This window comes from Periplaneta americana, chromosome 4, assembly GCF_040183065.1.
Source record: "Periplaneta americana isolate PAMFEO1 chromosome 4, P.americana_PAMFEO1_priV1, whole genome shotgun sequence".
NCBI classification, from domain to species: Eukaryota; Metazoa; Arthropoda; class Insecta; order Blattodea; family Blattidae; genus Periplaneta; species Periplaneta americana.
In genome coordinates, this window is record NC_091120.1 from 47,253,208 (window position 1) to 47,275,034 (window position 21,827).

Genomic DNA, 21,827 nt, shown 5'->3' on the forward strand with positions numbered 1-21,827 from the left:
TTCGCGTCTGCGCACATCTCACAATTTACGAGATATTACACAAAGTCAGTTCCGCTCCCCAGTCAGATAAGAATAAAATGAATACTTATGAATAATTTCAAGTTAGAAATATGGTCGAGCATAAAAAGTCGTATGAAACTTGCCTATAATGGTAATTAAGACGCTCGTATGAAAATTATGAAACTCGCTTGCGCTCGTTTCATAAACATATTCGCTTCTTAATTATTACCATTATAGGCTCGTTGCGTAAAGTATTAGTATTTAGTATTTATTTATTTAACCTGGTAGAGATAAGGCCGTCAGGCCTTCTCTGCCCCTCTACCAGGAGATTCCAACTATAATATGAAGAATAAAATTACAATTAGTATTAAATTTACAATTACAATTACAAATAACATTACAATTAGTATTAAATTTACAATTACAATTACAATAAAGATCAAAGTACGAAAATGTACTATTATATATAATTCTAAAACTAAGATACAGTGGAACCTGTATTATCCGTGGTAATAAAAAAATAGGATAAACCGTACCATAAAAGATTTTCGTAAATTTAGTGAATAATATTTACATTGTAATTTCCTCCATAGTAAAGTATTTAACATGCTAGGTAGTGAATCAGAAGTTCACTATAATTTAGGTCCGGTTGTCAACGACGGGTTTTTAGGAACCAAGGAAACTACTTGCAATGGCTGTCTGTGGAAAGGTAGGAATAATGGAGGTCTCTTGTTGTAGATTTACATACTTTATACACACCATTCTCGTATTCTGACGCGATATGAGTCACAGTTTCTCTTTCCCCAAATTACTCAATTATTTCACTTTTTTTTTCGATATTTAGCACAAAAGAAAACCTTTTATGTAGGAGTTTTACAGTACGACAATTTGAATAATAGATCAAACTGTGTAAGAAAAAAGGCTTGTAATAACATTCTCTAGAAAAAAAAATAACGTGCTAATACAATGTACAGTACATCATATTTTTCTGCAGAAAAAAATAACGAAAGACAGACGGATAATCCACCAATCGCTTAATAGAGTGGCGGATAATCGTGATTATATACAGTCTACTATATTCAGTCACGAAGCTTGAGTTTTGAGGGTGCTAGAAACAATAGACTGTGACGATACTATTTTGCATTGCCTGTAATGAGGCAATATTAGTGATCCTAGTGGTGAACAACTATCTAATATTTGCATATTTACTACGTATTGAGCTTCACGACTGTATATACTAGACTGTGATCATACTGTATATTATAAGTAATTGGTTTGTTTCAACACCATTTTATTTATTTCAGGAACTTGAAAATTTTTAGTGTATTTACATAGTCAGTGATAATACCATCCAAGCGCTAGACAATTTAATCATATATTTTTCCAGGGATAGCTTTTATGATTTTAACGACTTTTTTTATTTTCAAACCCATTTCATGTTGATGTCCGACATGTTCGGTTAGATTTGCAGATGGAGGTTTTCCGTTTACAAAATGACACATTTACCAAGAGTAGGTACTAATTTTGTTGGTTTAGACATATATAAACAGCTTTGTAAATTAACATACTCAAATCTACACAGTTTCACAATGAAAATTACAACTGCATATGCGAACAGTTTTTTTTTTTTTTTTTTTTTTTTCGTAGGTGAAGCTGGCTAAATTAAAATCGAGATCCAGACTTACAGACGAGAATTTGAAGGATCAGCTCACTATTGCAATGACTGATACTATTCCCGATTTCAGACAGCTACACTTGCGGGATAATGATGAGTGATTTGATAAATTTGATGGATTTGTTTTCTAGTAGCCTATTTCCTAATAGAGCATTATTTTGCTTTTGTTTCTAATACTGTTATATACATTTTGAAGTCTATAGTTTAAAATATCATATTGTGTAGGCTTATAATATTTTGCATCCCTTCGAATACAGATTGGAATGAGTACGAGGATTATTTAATTTTCACTGTTGTACACTCTTCGACACAAAAAATTAGCCTAAATTTCTCTTAAGTTCACCTTCACACGATGCCTGATTCACAAAACGAGGGAAAGGATGTTTATTATACATCTAATTTACCCCTTGAATATACCTTTATTCTAAATTATTTATAATACTTGATCTATAAACAGACAGAACAACAAAGAAGCAAAATAAAAGTAAAACATAACGGAGTCTTGCACTCATATCCTCTCTTTTACTAAGCCGCCACGTGGTAACATTACTGTTCTTAAAATAAGAGTTCTTTGAAACATATCAACAAATTATTGGAACTCTCTCGCTGTATAAAGTGAAACCTCTTCTTACGGACACCTCCAAGATACGGCACTCTTCATATACGGACAGATTTTTATGTCCCAAAAGAAATAATGTAGAAATAATGATAAATTCAACTCTCGTTTACGGACACTGTCAGACACGGTCACGGACAGCTGTTTGACAGTCCTAAAGCTTGCTTTACCTCCTGACTACGGACAGGACTTGGATTTCAAGACCCAGTGTGTTACAAAAATGGAGGACTGTACAGAAATTACTTCACATGAAAGAAGACAATACATGTAGCTGGAAGCAAGTGAAATGTCTTAACATGAAAGAGGATAAGGGTCTTGTAGGCTACCGCTAGCCCTGCCGGTTACCCCTTGTTAGCTGCAAGCGGGTGTATAAACAAATTCATAAAATTTCATTTAAAGCGTGAAGGGATATATAATTTACTTACTTATGGCTTTTAAGGAACCCGGAGGTTCATTTCCGCCCTCACATAAGCCCACCATCGGTCACTATCGTGTGCAAGATTAATCCAGTCTCTACCATCATATACCACCTCTCTCAAATCCACTTTTATATTATCCTCCCAGCTACGTCTCGGCCTCCTCAAAGAACTTTTCCCCTCCGGCCTCCCAACTAACACTCTATATGCATTTGTGGATTCACCTATACGTGCTACATGCCCTGGGATATATAATACATATTATAAATTTACTGTTAGATTGGAGAGTCTTCCTCCCAATAAAGGACACCTCCGAGATGCGGACAGATTGTTATGTTCCTTCGATGTCCGTAAATGAGGGGTTTCAGTGTAATACCATAACGAATAGAAAGAAGTAGTAGTCGCACTCTGTTAATTCAAACGGCCGATACCACGCGGCGCTAGTGCAGAGTTCGCTCAGTCTGTTCCGTGTGTAAGTACGTAAATACATTTAACGTAAGTTGCACTGTTTACCTTTCGCTCCATATACGTACGTAACTGGCATTGTACTTACAACATTAAGACTATTTGAAAGAAAAACACATTCATATACATCACACTGTAAAACAAATAATAGTTTAATATGTAAAACTTAACTTAGGGCTGCTTGTAGGCATGCAATATGTACTCACCAACAGTTACTTGTCCGACACTTTGGAGAATTTACGAGATGATTTGGCGGCTCTCGGAGCTTGGAGTTCTCGTCGGATTTGTTTCGTCCGGAAGAAGAACCGACATTTCATATAGTGAAAAATTAGTTTCGGTATGATATTCATGGCATGATCCAAGCAGCATCCTATTCCCGGTGGCTGAATTAAAATTGAGGTAATACTGTCTACGCACTCGTGAAATATGTCGTCCCACATTCCATCGCTCAATTTTTCTTTTATTGTCTGTTCTGTTTGCATAAGCAAATGAAACACGCACGCCCTACAACCCGGAACAAAACACGAAGGCATTGCTTCAAATATAACACGACAAAAACATAATAATCTCGTCCTTTAATAAATAAATTGTGAGAGCTACTTACTTGTCACTCGTGTACGAATAATTGCAGATTAATGTATTGGCACTTAAAGTATTTAACGCACTTAATTACACTAAAAAAGAAAACGAAATGAACGAACACTCTACTGCTTCTTTTATGGATATTCGCTCCCAACTGAGCAATACCGATCGCAGCGCCACTAATTCTCTTGGTCACCTTCGACAATGCTGAACAGATAGGAGTGCGCACACTTCTTCTTTCTATTCGTTATGGTAATACATTCGTTCACGTGTGAAATAAGCTCTCACGAAAGCACACGAAATTTTCCGAAGGGGACTTTGCGATGGCTGGTGATCATTATTTGTGCATAACAAGGAAACGTTCAACACTGGAAGGTTGTATAGGACCTTCAAATTTTGTACACTGAAATGTCGCAATTATAAAAAAAAATTATTACGAAAATTTTTTTTCGAAATCGACCTGTGAGACAGTTAAATAGTACTTGTAATTTTAGTAGTAGAAGTAGTTCACAAGCCCTGATGCTGTCGCTCTGTAGAAGGCAAGCTCTGTGTAGTACCTGTGTCGCGAGGCAGTGACTGGCAAGTACGTAGTCTGACATCGAACACAACAGTGTACTGTAACTATAGAGTTATAGTTTTAATATGAGAGAAATTGAATAGTCTACCATACTAGTCTAATTGTTCACGTGATGGAATCTTTCGCCATAGTCTATTCTCATATAACTTACATGAGCAATTAATAACTTGGATTAAATTACGTTAATCAATTAAAGAAAATCTCGTGTTACTATTGGAAATATTGCTTACTTGTTAGTTATTTCTAATAAAGGCAAGTTATCAATTTGCCTAGTTACCAGCACTTAAAATAATTTGAGGTTTGAAGGTAACCTCACATAGCTAAATAAAGGGTGCGTCAGAAAGAACGGATGGATTTCAAACTATCGATACGCAACGAGGAGAGAGATATAGTGAGGGGGACCACGACTGTTGGGTCAGCCATAGAATGCAGTTTCAGTTGAGAATATGGTGTTGGTCTGGTGTACAACGTGCTTTCATCGTAGAGACATTTTTGAAAAATGAAGAGTCTGTGATCGCCACTCAGGACTCATTTCGACATCGGATGTCACGCTAGGATTCCAACTCGGAATACAATTTTGCGGTGGGAGGCTTCATTTCGTATCACAGGTTCAACGTTAAAGAAGAAATCACCTGGACGAAATTCTATTGCACTGAGATTGTCCGAGGCTACGGTAAGATCTCGCGCCCTGCGACTTTTTTTTTTGGGACCATTTGAAGGCGTAAGTTTGTAAACATCGATCACATACACTGGACGAACTGAAGACAGCGATTCGTGAAGAAATCGTGGCAATTGCACCAGCTATGACTGTGAAAGTGATGGCGAACATCAGAAAACGCCTCGATGCCTGTATTGAAAGCCAAGGACATCATATGGATAATGTTGTTTTCCATAAATAAACTGCATGTATTGGTGAATATGTTGATAACAATAAATTTTTGATTTGATGAATCTTTACAATTTTCTTGCCATGTGAAATCCATCCGTTCTTTCTGACGCACCCTGTATATTGAAAATTACATTAGATTTTTTGAAGAAAATCCTTATTGTATTTACATAATTATTATTAAATTTATTTTACGTAGAGCACAAGATACATAATATGAAAAATATAACACATAGTAAATGTTGAGCCATAGCATAATTGATTACTACTAGTTTATCATCTAATATAATATCACAGTCTACTATATACAGTCGCGAAGCTTGAGGTGATTTTTTGCAAATCTCGCGATAAAGCGCTCCAAGCGGTTAGCAACTAGAAACAATAGACTGTTCACGGTCGACTTTGGATTTAGAGTGGACTGAGTCGTATTTCCATCGAGTGCTAGGTCGTTGCGTATTTCACATTGATGCTCGTGAAGAAAAATCCTAACATCTATTTCTTATTTTACTTCTAGATGCAAAAAGTGGTTAATAAACAGCAGGAGGGAAGATCTAATGACAAAGAATGAAGCATATCTTTATAATAATATAAAGTTTTGCTCTCTTCATTTCGAAAACACACAATTTATGAATGAAAACAAAAATAAATTAATCTGTAATGCAGTTCCAACTTTATTTGATGTTTCAAATAAAGCTGTTCTGTTATTACCTGCAGCTGAGAAACAAAAGCTTTGCACTAATTCTACGTCTGTATCAGCTGATTCCTTGAATAATTGTACATTTTCAGACAACTTAGGCCTACTTTTTTTTTCAAAGGATATATTTTAATTATAGCTGTTAATTTTGTTAAAAAGTAAGTCTGTTACAATAAAATTTATTGATCACGTTTTATTTCCAATTCTGGTGTGATTATTATTGCTTAACCTCATCCTACTTTGTTAACTACGTAAGCCTACACTACAAGTACCGGTACACCTAAGTTACTCCATTAATTCATATTTCCATTATTATTGTTGTAAAGAGAAATGCAAAAAAATATTTACTGGTTTCATAGTTAATTATCGCTATAATCTTGAATGAGTGAAGCTATTATAGTAAATTTCAGTTCGTTTTGAACAAACAAAAATTATAGGCTATTAACTTATTTCTTACAGGTATCTTCGAGTTTATGGTGGAATTTAATATACTTCATTAAAATAAATTAACTTTATGCATTTAATATTTCAATAATGGAAGGAAGGTGTTAATTTTTCCAAAAGAACACGACAACGAAAGTGTAACATATTTTGTCGGCTGCTAGGAGAGAGATCTGAGATGAGGCGATAGTAGCGATCCTAGTGGTGGGCAACTACTCATGTTTGCATTTTTACTACATATTGAGCTTCGCGACTGTATATAGTAGACTGTGATAATATCTCCAGAATTTCGTGTCATCCTAGCGTATGTTCTTATGGGCATAAAAAGTGAGTCCATTAAGCTCGTTACGGATTAAAAATATAGTCTACTATGTTGAATGCAGCAACAACAGTTTTGTTTGCTGTGCGTGGCGCAATAAGAATTTGTGCTTTCATCACGCATGAACAATACTTAGCCTAATTTTATTTTATTTATGTTCAGTGAGACTGTAGTGTGTCTAGACCAGCCGTGGCGAAAATGCGACTCACGAGGAGCACATTGTGGCTCACAGTGCATTTCCCTTGCTTCCTACCTACAACCCCTACTCTCTCACTCACCGGAGTCAAACTCCGTTCCATTTGTATTTGTCTCTGACCTGCGAGTGGCGTATCGTCGCAATGTCTCTCTCGAAACCATGTACCTCCATAAAAACGAAAGTAGGATGGGAGGACGCATTTTTTGCTGACAATATGATGAGAATATTAAATGTATGATTTGTTCACAAGTATTACTAGGAAAACGGTTGCATAACATAAAACGGGATTATAAGTTACTACATGTTACTGATGAAATATTAAAAGGTTAAGTGTTATTATTATCATCATCATCATCATCATCATCATCATCATCATCATCTCTGTACGTCGATCCTTCTTCAGCAGATGTACGAATAATGCGGTTAGATCTTCAATTTAAACTCACAGATTTACAATGTGATGTTAAATGAAAGCTAGATGTAAGGACTTGACAAATGTTGAACTTTTCAAATCTTTGGCAAAAAATAAATATTTGAAGCTTCGTTTTTTCAATTGCTCTGTTGAAGCCATGTTCGCTACAACTTACGTTTGTGAAAAATTATTTTCAACAATGAAAATAGTAAAAATCAAATTTAGATCACGACTGACAGACAAATTACCTTCGTGATCAACTACGACTGGCAGCAAGTGAAAATAATTCCTGATTTTGAAACTCTGTCGCAGAGACATTCTGAAGACAGTTAACTTTAGGTTGTGATAATGTGTCCTCTGTTTTCTTGTTCATTTCTTTCTTCGTTTCACGTACTAAACATTAGTTTGTAGCCTTGTACTGTATAAAATTGTATCTAAGTGCTTGACGTAAGGAAAATAAAAAACCGTTAATAAGTCAGACAGTTGCTTCACTTCCCCCTTCGGGTGTCCACCTCCCTCCATAGGTGCTATGCACGTTGCAGCTTACACAGTGGCTCGGCGCACGATGGCATTTTCGCCACGGCTGGTCTAGACAACCATAAGGAGTGGAAGAATAGAATAAGAGACATAAAGAAGGGATAGTGACAGGTTCTAAGAAAGACGAACCTGTGTCGATGGGCTTTATATTGTATTTCTGTATTTATTGTAAAATATACTGTTACAGGTTTAATTTGTGAGACCATTAAACATACCGTACCAATTTAATATTTATTTAATTCCATGAAATCAGTTCATAATTTGTTCGTAATGATAGACCCTATTTAACTCTGCTGTTTACAAACGTTGAGTTGCAGCCTTGTTTCTCTCTCATCTCTGCCACACGCTACATTCAAAAGGCTCCGCAACTACCAGATTCACATAGATATTCGGAACATCGTTTCAATCCCTTGCATATTATTTTCGCAACTCTTTTTGGCACAACATCTTATAGTAATAAGATCTAGGTTATTTTACATCCCGCGCCGTGGCGTCGCTGTCTAAGTCATCCTGCCTAGGACTCGCGTTACGGAATGCGCGCTGGTTCGAGTCCTCATGGGGGAAGAAATTTTCTCATGAAATTTCGGTCAGTGTATGGGACCGGTGCCCACCCAGCATCGTGATGCACTTGGGGAGCCACGACAGGTAGCGAAATCCGGTTGCGAATACCAGCTATAACGGCTGGGGGATCATCGTGCTAACCACACGATACCTCCATTCTGGTTGGATGATCGTCCACCTCTGCTTCAGCATGTGTGCGTGAGGCCAGCAGCCGGCTGGTCGGTCTAGGCCCTTCACGGGCTGTAGCGCCACGGATTATTATTAGATTATTTTACGACGCTTTATCAACATCTTAGGTTATTTAGCGTCTGAATGAGATGAAGCTGACAATGCCGACGAAATGAGTTCGGGGTATAGCACCGAAAGTTATCCAGCATTTCCTCACGGGCTGTAGCGCCACGGATTATTATTATTATTAGGTTATTTTACGACGCTTTATCAACATCTTAGGTTATTTAGCGTCTGAATGAGATGAAGGTGATAATGCCGGCGAAATGAGTCCGGGTACAGCACCGAAAGTTACCCGGCATTTGCTCATATTGAGTTGAGAGAAAACCCCGGAATAAACCTCAACCAGATAACTTGTCCCGACCGGGAATCGAACCCGGGCCACCTGGTTTCGCGGCCAGACGCGCCAACAGTTTCTCCACATGTGTGGACCCAATAAAACGTACCAGTGTGCAAAATTTGAAGTTCCTACGCAACCTTCCAGTGTTGGCCATGCCCTTGTGAGATGATATCTTTGGTTTTCTCCAGCCAATACAGGTTACATACAAATTCTGCCAAATGATCATACGTCGCCATGCTTGGCGAGTTATCGCAAACTCAGTGAAAGGCGTAACTACAAAATTGAGCACAGCTGGTCTGATCAATGGAAGTAGTGACGATAATGATATTTGGGGATACTAGCGTACACAGACATTCTGATTTCTGATACATAAATACGAAAATTAAGCTTACCAATAATGGAAAACCGTAAGAATCGCACTGTACTTTCATAGTATCAGGAATGCTGAAATTTGTTCCATTATTATTATATTTTTGATTCAGGAAAAATCCCTTTTTTATTTCAAAATATATTCTAATATAATTCTCCTCGTACCATTGCTTAATTCTAGCTGTATGTTGAGTAAATGTAAATGGGAAATTTGCGGCAGTGTAAGTAAGACACTCCATTTGTATTTTATTTTTGGTCCAGGAAAAATGCCCCCCCCTTTTTTCAAAATACATGCTTATGTAATTCTACTAATGTAAAGGGAAAGTTTGCAGCAGTGTAAGACACTTATTCCATTTCTATTGTATTTTTGGCCCAGGGGAAATGCCCCCACTTTTTTTTTTCAAAATACATGCTTATCTAATTCTACCAATGTAAAGGGAAAGTTTGCAGCAGTGTAAGTAAGACACTTACTCCATTTCTATTTTATTTTTAGTCGAGGAAAAATGCCTCCTTTTTGTGTTTTCAAAATACATGCTTAGCCTTTCTAATTCTACCAATGTAAAGTGAAAGTTTGCAGCAGCGTAAGTAAGACACTTACTCCATTTCTATTGTATTTTTAGTCGAGGAAAAATGCCTCCGTTTTGTGTTTTCAAAATACATGCTTAGCCTTTCTAATTCTACCAATGTAAAGTGAAAGTTTGCAGCAGCGTAAGTAAGACACTTACTCCATTTCTATTGTATTTTTAGTCGAGGAAAAATGCCTCCTTTTTGTGTTTTCAAAATACATGCTTAGCCTATCTAATTCTACCAATGAAAAGGGAAGTTTGCAGCAGTGTAAATAAGACACTTATTCCATTTCTATTGTATTTTTAGTCGAGGAAAAATGCCTCCTTTTTGTGTTTTCAAAATACATTCTTAGCCTATCTAATTCTACCAATGTAAAGTAAAAGTTTGCAGCAGTGTAAGTAAGACACTTACTCCATTTCTATTGTATTTTTAGTCGAGGAAAAATGCCTCCGTTTTGTTTTTTCAAAATACATGCTTAGCCTATCTAATTCTACCAATGTAAAGTGAAAGTTTTCAGCAGCGTAAGTAAGACACTTACTCCATTTCTATTGTATTTTTAGTCGAGGAAAAAATACTTCCTTTTTGTGTTTTCAAAATACATGCTTAGCCTATCTAATTCTACCAATGTAAAGTAAAAGTTTTCAGCAGTGTAAGTAAGACACTTATTCCATTTCTATGATATTTTGGTCCAAATTTTGGATCGTTGGAAATTACCGAATCTCCGTCTGAAACTGAGGTTAGGGGAGGGTGTCGAGAGGGCCGGGAGGATTCGGGGCTCCTGTCTCCTTGGCCACCTGCAGTATGGAAGGATTCGGTCCTGCACCCGTGTAGGGAATGAGTGAGAATTATGATGAAGATGAAGAAGGGAGAAGGGAAAACCCGGTGCCGGCACATAGCTTACTCCTGTCGAATGGCACCAAGGGGACCGTAAGGTTTAACGTTACCGTCTCTCTCTTCTAGTCCCGAGGTAGAAATTTTACATGAAAACTTCTTCTAATCTGGAGGCAGACGCGCTACCACAGAGCTAACTCGGCGGACTGTAACTTAAACTAAATGAAATGTAAACCAATGATGTCTTATCAGTGTCTTAAAATTCAGAAATGCTATCCTGAAAATTTAAGAAAAGTGACTTAGCATGTTCTTTCCGTGAACGTTTTTTAAAAGTCATTGTAATTTGTTACCTGAAATTATATAATTAAAGTAGAAAACTGTATGAGTATATACACAAGAAGAGTTACACTTGAACTAATATACCACTGGAGTATTAAATTTGATGGTCTGAGCATCAGGCACCTTAGAGGTGTCTACGACATGGACTTGAAATCCTAGTATTAAACTCTGCAACTACTCTTATCTGTCCCTGTGCGTGTAAGTCAGCAGTGTGCTGATGGGCTATTTTTAATGTCGCAATCATTTGCAAGTGATATATTTCCCTACTGATTAAATGCATTGAAACGGATATATAACTCAAAATACTAACGTGGGTGTGGAGGGGAACACCTTACTTCTTGATCTATTCAAAAATTTCTTATTCACATGATGCATCAGTGTGGAAAAGTACATGACTAAAATCTGTTTTCACACTTTGCTAACGGAAACTTATACTACCAGGCCTCAAGTTGTTATATATAGTATTAATGAAAGGGAAATATTTCCTTCTGCTAAGTAGTTATGTAGGCTAATCTGATTATTTATTTGCGTAAAGGTGACTTATCTGTAGGAGTCACGTGAAGTAAATATATTTAGTCTGAAGATGGGTAAAAAATTAAGTGTTTTAAATATGTAACACTTGTCACTACAAGGAAATATTTCAAGGTTTGCTTGAAGTATTGCTTTAATATTTGTTGTCATAAACTGCGGTGCAATAATGATATCTAAAGATTATTTTAGTTAAAATATCTAACAAGCAAAAATTCTCATGGGGGCAGATAAAAAATTTAAATTTGTTTCTTTCACCATGTTAATAATGTCGAAGCAAGTGCTTACATAAATTTTGGCCACTCGACCGCAATTAAGAGCTCGTCCAGAAAGTAATTTTCCCTGGGGCCATTTACAGAAAGAAAGCACAGTTTCATGGAAAGTTTTATTGAAACAGATACAGCAATTGTTATGCTATTTTTCAACATGTTCCCCACTGGAATTGAGTTCAAAATAGTAATGTTAATCCTTTAAAATAGCTAATTCCATATAATTCTTTAAAATAATACTTATAATTCTTTAAAATAATTCTTTAATATAATACTTAAAATCCTTTAAAATTATATTATCAATCCTTTAAATTATCCATGTTGAATCTTTCGTACACTACTTTTAACACTTGAATATAAATAATTGATTAAATGGCTATCTTACTCGTGTTAATTATGTAAGCATGTGCGGCTTACAGCTGTTTCGGTGCTACTTGACACCATCCTCAGAGCCTTCTGTGTCTCGGCGCCATCTCAACTTCGCTACGAACGCATCCACACAACAGGCAGCGAAGTTGAGATGGCGCCGAGACACAAGGCTCTGAAGATGGTGTCAAGTAGCACCGAAACAGCTGTAAACCGCACATGCTTACATAATTAACACGAGTAAGATCGCCATTTAATCAATTATTCCTTTAAATTAGTGCTGCTCATCCTTTAAAATTGTTTATCCTTATAATCCTTTAAAATAGTACTTATACTCCTTTAAAATAATGCTTATTATTCTTTAAAATAGCACTTATAGATCTTTAAAATAATACTTATTATTCTTTAAAATAATTCTTTAAAATAATACTTATTATTCTTTAAAATAATATTTATCCTTTAAATCAGTATTGTTAATCCTTTAAAATAGCTAATCCTTATAATCCTTTAAAATAATACTTATTATTCTTTAAAATAGTAGGCCTACTTATAATTCTTTAATATAATACTTATTCTTTAAAATAGTACTTATAATCCTTTAATAATATTTATATTTCTTTAAAATAGTACTGAAAACCTTTTAAAGAAATAATAATTATTATGCTTTAAAATAATACTTTGTCCTTTAAAATAGCGAATACTTACAATCCTTAAAAATAATACTTATTATGCTTTAAAATAATACCTACGTATTATTCTTTAAATTAATTATTAATAATTCTCTGAAACAATACTTACAGTCATTTAAAATACTGTAGTATTGATAAGTTTTTAAAATGGCAAGTCTTATTTTGTTTGTCTAGGACCAAGAAAGAATTTAAATAAGTGTATGAAATGTGAAAATTGTGTTAAAATCGAATTGGTGCACATAACATTAACAATGACGATAACAGAACAGGAATTGTCTCGAAAGGGAAGTGCGGAAACTTAAGCGTACAAGATAGTCTATTCTCAACTGAATGACGAAAATGCTTGAGGAGTGGCGCCACACTTCCTTTGCAAGTCTGCACTATTTGTGTTTCATACGTAAGTTAAAGAATGAATTATTTATGTATAACATTGACAGCAATATATTCTACAGTCTGTATGTCTGCGTTTCTGAGATTGGCTATGAAACATGATATAAGTAGGGCCTACAAATGTAATTTCTTTCCGTCAGTTACGTGTCTGTCTTAAAGGTAAAAATCATTATTAGCAGAGGAAAGGAAATACATAATTATTATCACCATCGTATCATCGTAATAATAATAATAATAATAATAATAATGATGATGATGATGATGATGATGATGATGATCATCATCATCATCACCAACACCAACACCAGATAGGTTGTGTCTCTCTAGAGCTATTCCATTTTCAGAGAGCTGTGCCCTCCATCTCTTTCCTGGTAGTATCACTCCAGGTTGTCAGGCGGCGATAGAAAACAAAAGATTTTAAATAAATTTATGTGTCATAATACTGTATAGGGGTACCATTTGAAATTTCAGAGAGGTTTGAGGGAAGGGATGAAACATAAAATGCAATTAACACTGAGTATTATGATAATGAATGATTGAAAGAATTTTAGTTTTGTCCTTTAAAAGTGCAGAAATTTGATCAGAAAAAATGTAACATTGAAAAATTCTTTGCAGAACGAAAAGTTACATTTGTTCAGGTCAAATTTCTGCACATTTGAAACACACACCTAAAATTATTTCAATCATTTTTATTACAATACACTGCTCTCTTAAATTGATTGAGAATATTGGGACTTAAATCAATGGCATTCCCAAAACACGCTATGAAATCTTAAGTATATTGAATAAATTAAACAGTCTCTGCTTATCTAGTATTACATTTATAGCATTAACGTACTGAAAACGTTTAATTATTCAATATACTTAAGATTATAATCTGCTTATCGGAAACTTCATACATAATGACGCTATGAAATGTTTCATATAAAACAAGTTTTATTTCGGAATGGAAGCAAAAACGAACAAAATGTTATTGAACTTTTTTTGTTTGAAATATCTCAAAGAATAAGCCTCTGATATTAATAACATTATTTACGGTTTATTTTGTATGTAATAATAGGAGCGGATGTAGATTATTTAATTTTTCGATATATTCAACAGCAACAGTAACAAATATAAATGACACTCGGGAGGAAATTAAACGCAGAATAAATATGGGAAATGCCTGTTATTATTGGGTTGAGAAGATTTTGTCACCCAGTCTGCTGTCAAAAAATCTGAAAGTTAGAATTTATAAAACAGTTATATTACCGGTTGTTCTGTATGGCTGTGAAACTTGGACTCTCACTTTGAGAGAGGAACAGAGATTGAGAGTTTTTGAGAATAAGGTTCTTAGGAAAATATTTGGGACTAAAAGGGATGAAGTTACAGGAGAATGGAGAAAGTTACACAACGCAGAGCTGCACGCATTGTCTTCACCTGACATAATTAGGAACATTAAATCCAGACGTTTGAGTTGGGCAGGGCATGTAGCACGTATGGGCGAATCCAGAAATGCATATAGAGTGTTAGTTGAGAGGCCGGAGGGAAAAAGACCTTTGGGGATGCCGAGACGTAGATGGGAGGATAATATTAAAATAGATTTGAGGGTGGTGGAATATGATGGTAGAGACTGGATTAATCTTGCTCAGGATAGGGACCAATGGCGGGCTTATGTGAGGACGGCAATGAACCTCCGGGTTCCTTAAAAGCCAGGAAGTAAGTAAGTATTCAACAGCATAAATTATTTGACATTAATATTTAACAGGAGGGACGAGTATTCTGATAGAATTTGTCTATAGACTTCTTTCTGAGAGAAGAGTTCTTTCACATGACGTAAACCTACGACACGGGACCTACTCCCTCTCCTCCCGGAAGAAGCCATTCTAATGAATTTATCTCTCTTTGAAATCCAACGCCCCTCGGCGTGGTTTCAACATGCGAAACTTGCACCTTGCGCAGAACCTCCAGACCAGAGAGGAGTATGAAAATCGTGTTTATATACACAAAAACAAATTGCGCTCGGAGTTTCTTATTACACGGGAGCAACGATTTCATCATGATGTTTTATGTGTAGAATTGAGTTTACGTTTCTAGGAAGAGACATATGCAGAAAGTCTAAACATTGGTGGACTATTTCATGCACCACGTAGTTGATTTTAACAAGGTTCACCATATATTTACATGTTTCTGTATTTTTTACGCGATTGAAGCACACGTCCGTATTTTATATAATTATTATTCATTATCTAGAGAGGAGCAAGCCTTAGCCCTGCTAGTCATGTTTTTTGTTTCGAGGACATACTAATTAGCGTGGGCCGTGCAGTGGGAACAATTATCATCTTATGGAAATTAAGGGAACTAAAGAGGCCTGTCTTGGGTAAATATGTCATTATCTCACATATGAAGCCCCAACTTGGATGTCTAAACTGACTTTTCCTAAATTTGAAAGTCATTTTTATTATATTTTATACTTTCAGATAAGTTGTATTAATTACTTGTGTTTATTTTGTTGTACATCAGTCATCAACTTATCAGATTGAATTGAGATGAAAGTTGAAAACATATCAAATCGTTATACACGCAGAAAACCTGTAGAAAAGTATATTCTATTATCCATGTGCTAAGAAGGGTAAATGTTCATTTCCCCTCTTGCTTAAAAAAGTCCCTTGTGCAGACACTTGTATTTCCCTATTTTGACTATGCTGACATTTTGGGCGTACTGGAATTGGTTCCCAAATCTGTGAGTCGGTTCCCAGTTCGTCCCAGAGCTACACCCGAGTTGGTTCCAGGTTGATTTCATCTGTATACTGCCATTGGTTCCCGCGTTAGACAAGGCAGAAAACATTTTCCTTCCCATTTTATACAGACTTAGGACCATCAACTACTGTCTACGGTAGTAGGTAGGTTAAAAATGTTTTGTGCTTGGCGGACACGCTGCGCCGAGTAACTTCATAATTTAAGTTCTTTACTGGTAAAAATTTGTAATGAACGTGTCCTGTACTTTCACTGTCACTACTCTGCTAATCACTGAAACTTATGATCGGTATTTCTATTTCAACGTATATGAAGCCACGGCTGTCCTGTACTGTCACTGTCACTACTCTGCTAATCACTGAAACTTATGATCGGCATTTATATTTAAACGTATATGAAGCCACGGCTGTCCTGTACTGTCACTGTCACTACTCTGCTAATCACTGAAACTTATGATCGGCATTTATATTTTAATGTAGATGAAGCCACGGGTCATGATCGATTATTATAGGTGGCGTTATAGGCAATAACTAGCCTACCTCATCCCCGTTGTTGATATTTGAACACTGCCACTACTGTGCTACATGATCGATTCACATCCCTGTCCCACACAATCTTGGGACCTACTCGCGTTATTGATATTTGATGTTACATTCAATCTTTTTCCACGGAGGTAGCCTATTCATTTGAACATAAGGAACCTACTCACGTTGTTGATATATTGTTTGGGAACCAACTGAAGAACAGCGAACATTTTACTGACTGACCTCTCCAGCGACAACAAAACGAAACTTCAACGAGCTCATAATTTGTGTGTACGTTTTGTAAGCAATGTTCGTAAATATGATCATATTACCCCATCCCTGGAAGCAATTGGTTGGCTTAAACTAGATAAGAAAAGAAATTTACATTCACTTCTCTTTCTCTTCGAAATCTTGAACTCTTCTATTCCGTCGTACCTGTCGTCTCGCTTCACTTACCTTTCTTCCCACCATAATCTGAACACAAGCACTCGTCATGAAACAATACTAACAATACCATCCCATCGCATCTCCACATACTCATCCTCTTTCACAATAACCTTGCCAAGACTATGGAATTCGCTATCTGCTAGCATCAGGGACTGTCGAAATAAAATTGAATTCAAACTCAAACTTACTAGGCACTTGGTCAGTAATTGATTTCTTGTAAATAGTTTCCTTAATCTATCACAAAATATTTCAATATCCAGTAATTTCATCACTATACAATTTTGTTATTCTAGGTTTAATTTGTAATTCAGTAAATATAAAATATTCTTTGTTTTTCTATAATAAATTATCTAGTTTTCATTAGTCAGGTAATCTTTTCATACTTTGATTTTTATTGTAATTGTAATTGTAAATTTAATATTGTAATTTTATTTGTAATTGTAACTGTAAATTTAATACTAATTGTAATTTTATTCTTCATATTATAGTTGGAATCACCTGGTAGAGGGGCAGAGAAGGCCTTACGGCCTTATCTCTACCAGGTTAAATAAATAAATACTAATACTAATACATAAAATCGTTTTCCACAAACGTTTTCAACCTATTAATAGTTCATCTTCAGGTGGTTACATAATAATGAAAAGCATAATTATGTGAACACAAGGTCTAAAAGAAGTGACATGCCAAATTGCTACTGTGAGGAAGAACGCAAATACATATTTTATCACTTAACGCCAATATGTATCCCACTGTGTTGTTTTTTATTATTAATCTATTTTTTGTGTACATTTTATTCACTTGTCGGTTTCTGGTTTAATTATGTAAATCCTACTTAATTGTAATCTAATACTAATATGTATTCCATTGTGTTTATTTTTATTTTTACTGTGTACATTTTTTTTATTGAATTATCGGCTTCTGTTTTTGTGTGATTCGTATTTGATTCTAACAACATTAATATGTATTTCACTATGTTTATTTTTATTTTATGAGGTAAATTTTATGTAACTACTTCTTTTGATCTCATCATATACCTAAATTGTATCAGTATGTAATTACTTAATTCCAGTTTTATGTTCAACTGTGTAAGCAAGTTTTAATCCTGGTTGAGTGTAAGAGAAGGCCTTACGGCCTTAACTCTGCCAGGTTAAATAAAGCCATTATTATTATTATTATTATTATTATTATTATTATTATTATTATTATTATTATTATTATTATTTAATAAGTGGTGCTATGATTATTTTCTCTGGGAAGTTTTATATGAACTGAGCTTCATTTTGGCTGTACATATAATGGGCTTTATATCATCAAATGAAATCATCTTATTGCAATCCCCTGATACATGAAAAGAGACGGCCTAGTGGTCTTATCTCTACCAGGTTAAATAAATATATATATACTATTATATACGAGGGGGATCCAGGAAATAACGACCGTTCGCGCATACCCGCCGCGCAGCTGACTCCCCTTTCTTGTTTGAAGGTCAACTGGCTTCCTTAACATGTGTTCTCATAATGTTGTGAGTACTGGTTGCAACAAGTCGCCATTGTGCATTTTGTGTTACTTCAAAATGAACGACGTGATTGATAATCCCGCCGACTGTGAGGTGAGGAGTGTGATTCGATTTTTGATTGCCCGACATTTGAAACTTGCAGAAATTTACCGGCAATTGAAAGAAGTGTATGGTGATACTGTAATGAATGAAAGAAATGTGAGAAAATGGTGCGAAATGTTCAACAATGGGCGAACAAATGTCCAAGATGAAACTCGACCCGGACGCCCATCACTCATCACAGAAGACCTGAAGACTAAAGTGAACGACAGAATCTTGCAAGACAGGCGCACATCAGTCGACGAATTGCATATTACCTTTCCTGACATTTCTCGTTCTTTGCTTGGTGAAATTGTGTTGCAACATCTTGGCTACCACAAAATCTGTGCACGATGGGTTCCACGGCAACTGAGTGACCAACACAAAACTCAGAGAATGGCCTCAGTATTGACATTCTTGATGCGATATCACACAGATGGAGACGCCTTTCTTGATCAAATTGTGACTGGTGATGAGACCTGGGTGTCTCACAACACCCCAGAGACCAAGTGCCAATCACGTCAGTGGCATCATCCCTCATCACCCAAGAAACCGAGGAAATTCAAACAGACTCTCTCAACACAAAAAGTCATGGCTACTGTCTTTTGGGATCGCAAAGGTGTTCTTTTGCTGGATTTCATGCCAAAAGGCACTACGATCAATGCAAATCGTTATTGTGAGACTTTACGAAAACTACGGCGAGCCATCCAAAACAAGAGGCGAGGAATGCTTTCGAGAGGAGTTGTACTTCTTCACGACAACGCCCGCCCGCACACTGCTGCTTCAACTCGAGAATTGCTGGATGAATTCGGTTGGGAAATCTGTGATCAACCGCCCTATAGTCCAGACCTTGCTCCTAGCGATTTTCACCTTTTCACTAAGCTCAAAGACTTTCTGGGTGGTACGCGTTTTGGAAGTGATGAAGAGTTGAAGAAGACAGTGAACACCTGGCTTAATGAACTGGCGGCAGAGGAGTATAACACGGGAATTCTAAAGCTAGTGAACAGATACGACAAATGTTTAAATGTAGGTGGTGATTATGTACAGAAGTAAAGGAAGCTTCAGTTATGTAACAGACTGTGTTTTTTTCAAATAAATATAATTTTTTTAATTATTACAACAAAACGGTCGTTATTTCCTGGATCCCCCTCGTAATAAGAAAAATATAAACAATTTCATTTAGATATCTTTTTAGTAATATAAAAATACTTTAATAAATGGTAGTAACATTCGTTAACATGATGAATAGACCGAATTGTTTCGATATTCGTAAAAGTTATAATGAGAAGGTATAACATGTTGTCTTCCTAACACTCAAGTATTACTATAGTAAGAAGCGCGGCTTGGTATTATCTTGCTATAATCCTTATCGTTCAAGATGTACTTAAAATTTTAGTAAGAGATATTTCACATTAGTATACAATAGTAATAATACTTCGGTGGACCATAACGTAAATACTTCTCATTAGCGCAAATGGAAATAGCGTTTGAAATGAGATGTATATGCCAAGGAAGGAGTAGTAAAAGCATCATTAAACTGCACCTTCTCGTGTTTCAAATGTCTGGATCTTTAGAACTGGGAAGATATCAAGAGATGGAGACACAAAATGTTGCCGCTACACTCTCTCAAGTTTAACTGCTCTCTACTTAATGAACCGATAACATAAAGCATGACCCGTAACTCAGTCACCTACTTCTTACAAAAGGGACCAGAACTCTACGCCTGATAGATCGTGTCATACAAACACCTGGTTTTTGAAGATGCGTATCAATTCCGAAACACAAGGAAAACGTCGTTGTTCCTGCAATAATTCCTATGTGACATATTTATCGATTTTAAGATCTTTGCTCTATTAAATAACTTATATAGTGATACAGTAAATAATAAAATCTCCTATGTGTAATTATATTTTTGTGTTTCGAAAATGCAAGAATTCACAGTCTCCTATGTACTGCTGCCAGAGGATGAATAAATGTGTTTTTTCTTCCTACTGAAAAATTATACAGGGAGTTTTTTAATGTACTTCACTCCCACCCCCTCTACTAGTAAACTTCCAACTGTTCTCCTCACGGAACCAAGCGTATACAGTAAAAGTCGCCTTAAGGTCGTAGTAAACACAAACAGTATTGAGTTAGTGAGTATAGTATGTTCCAGAAATATGTTCGCGTTTTCCAGTGATGAAAGCGTTTTCATTATTGAATCATATTTTGACACAGGTACTGTCGTCCGTTTACCTACGTCGCATTCCGATTTCCCTCACCCGCAACTGTTTAAAATAACTTAAATAAAAGTAATTAACTGTCACGTGATTTCCCCCCTTCCTACGATCCTGCGTCATAACCACTTGGACGGACGTAGATAGCATGTCTGAGTAATGTTATCTGTGCGGGTCGGACAGAGATGGAGATTGAATTTACAGTACGTAAGATACTCTTTTATATAATAGGTATAGAATTATTTCAACATGAGTTACTAGTACGAAGGACGAAACTGGTAATTGGAATTAGATGCAATAGTCTATAGTGCGATAATATGCACAAAAGAACTAAGTCCTGGATCTAAATGAACGGCCACCATTTAAAAAATGAGTTTAAATATCCATTTTATGATTATTTTTCAATTTAATTTCATTCTCTGTATTTTACGCTAATGGATAACTGAGTTCGTGAGTAAAAACACTTATTGTTAATACTGTACTGTATTTTGATTAAACAAAAACCTAATGAAAATTATCAAACTCAAAATTACGATATCTCCTAGTTTACGTAAATGGATGAACTACTTTTCTTCTCTCCTATACTTAGTAAAGTGATTTGTTTGTATTTTACGCCAGTATCATCGAACTTCAATCGTGGAAGGGGGTAGCAAACGTCGTTTCCGGCTCTGAACCATTAATCCAAAGGTATAGACAGGTTAATATTAAAAAGTTAGTAAAAATAAAATGATGCCCCTGTATATTTTGCACATAGGAGTTATTGCAGGAACAACGACGAAAAGAAACGTATCTGTTATACCCCCTATAACGCCAGACATTTCATACGAAGGCTATCCGGAAAAGAACTTACTTTCCGTTAGGTCATTAAAAACATCCACTACTTTCATTGTACAACTTGAAATTAAACATTAAACTATTTTTCAGCATAGTCTCATCCAAATTTAGATATCTTTGTAGCGTTTCATAAGTTTTTGTATATCCTCGTCATAGAATTCTGCCACCTGTGATTTAAGTCAT

The 21,827-nt window shown here is 35.7% G+C and overlaps 1 protein-coding gene across 3 annotated transcripts in view; it reads left to right on the forward strand.

Annotated features, from left to right (window-relative positions):
• rdgA (retinal degeneration A) overlaps positions 1 to 21,827 on the forward strand; it is a 727,627-nt gene that overhangs the window by 361,094 nt on the left and 344,706 nt on the right. The gene's annotated exons all lie outside the window — the stretch shown is intronic.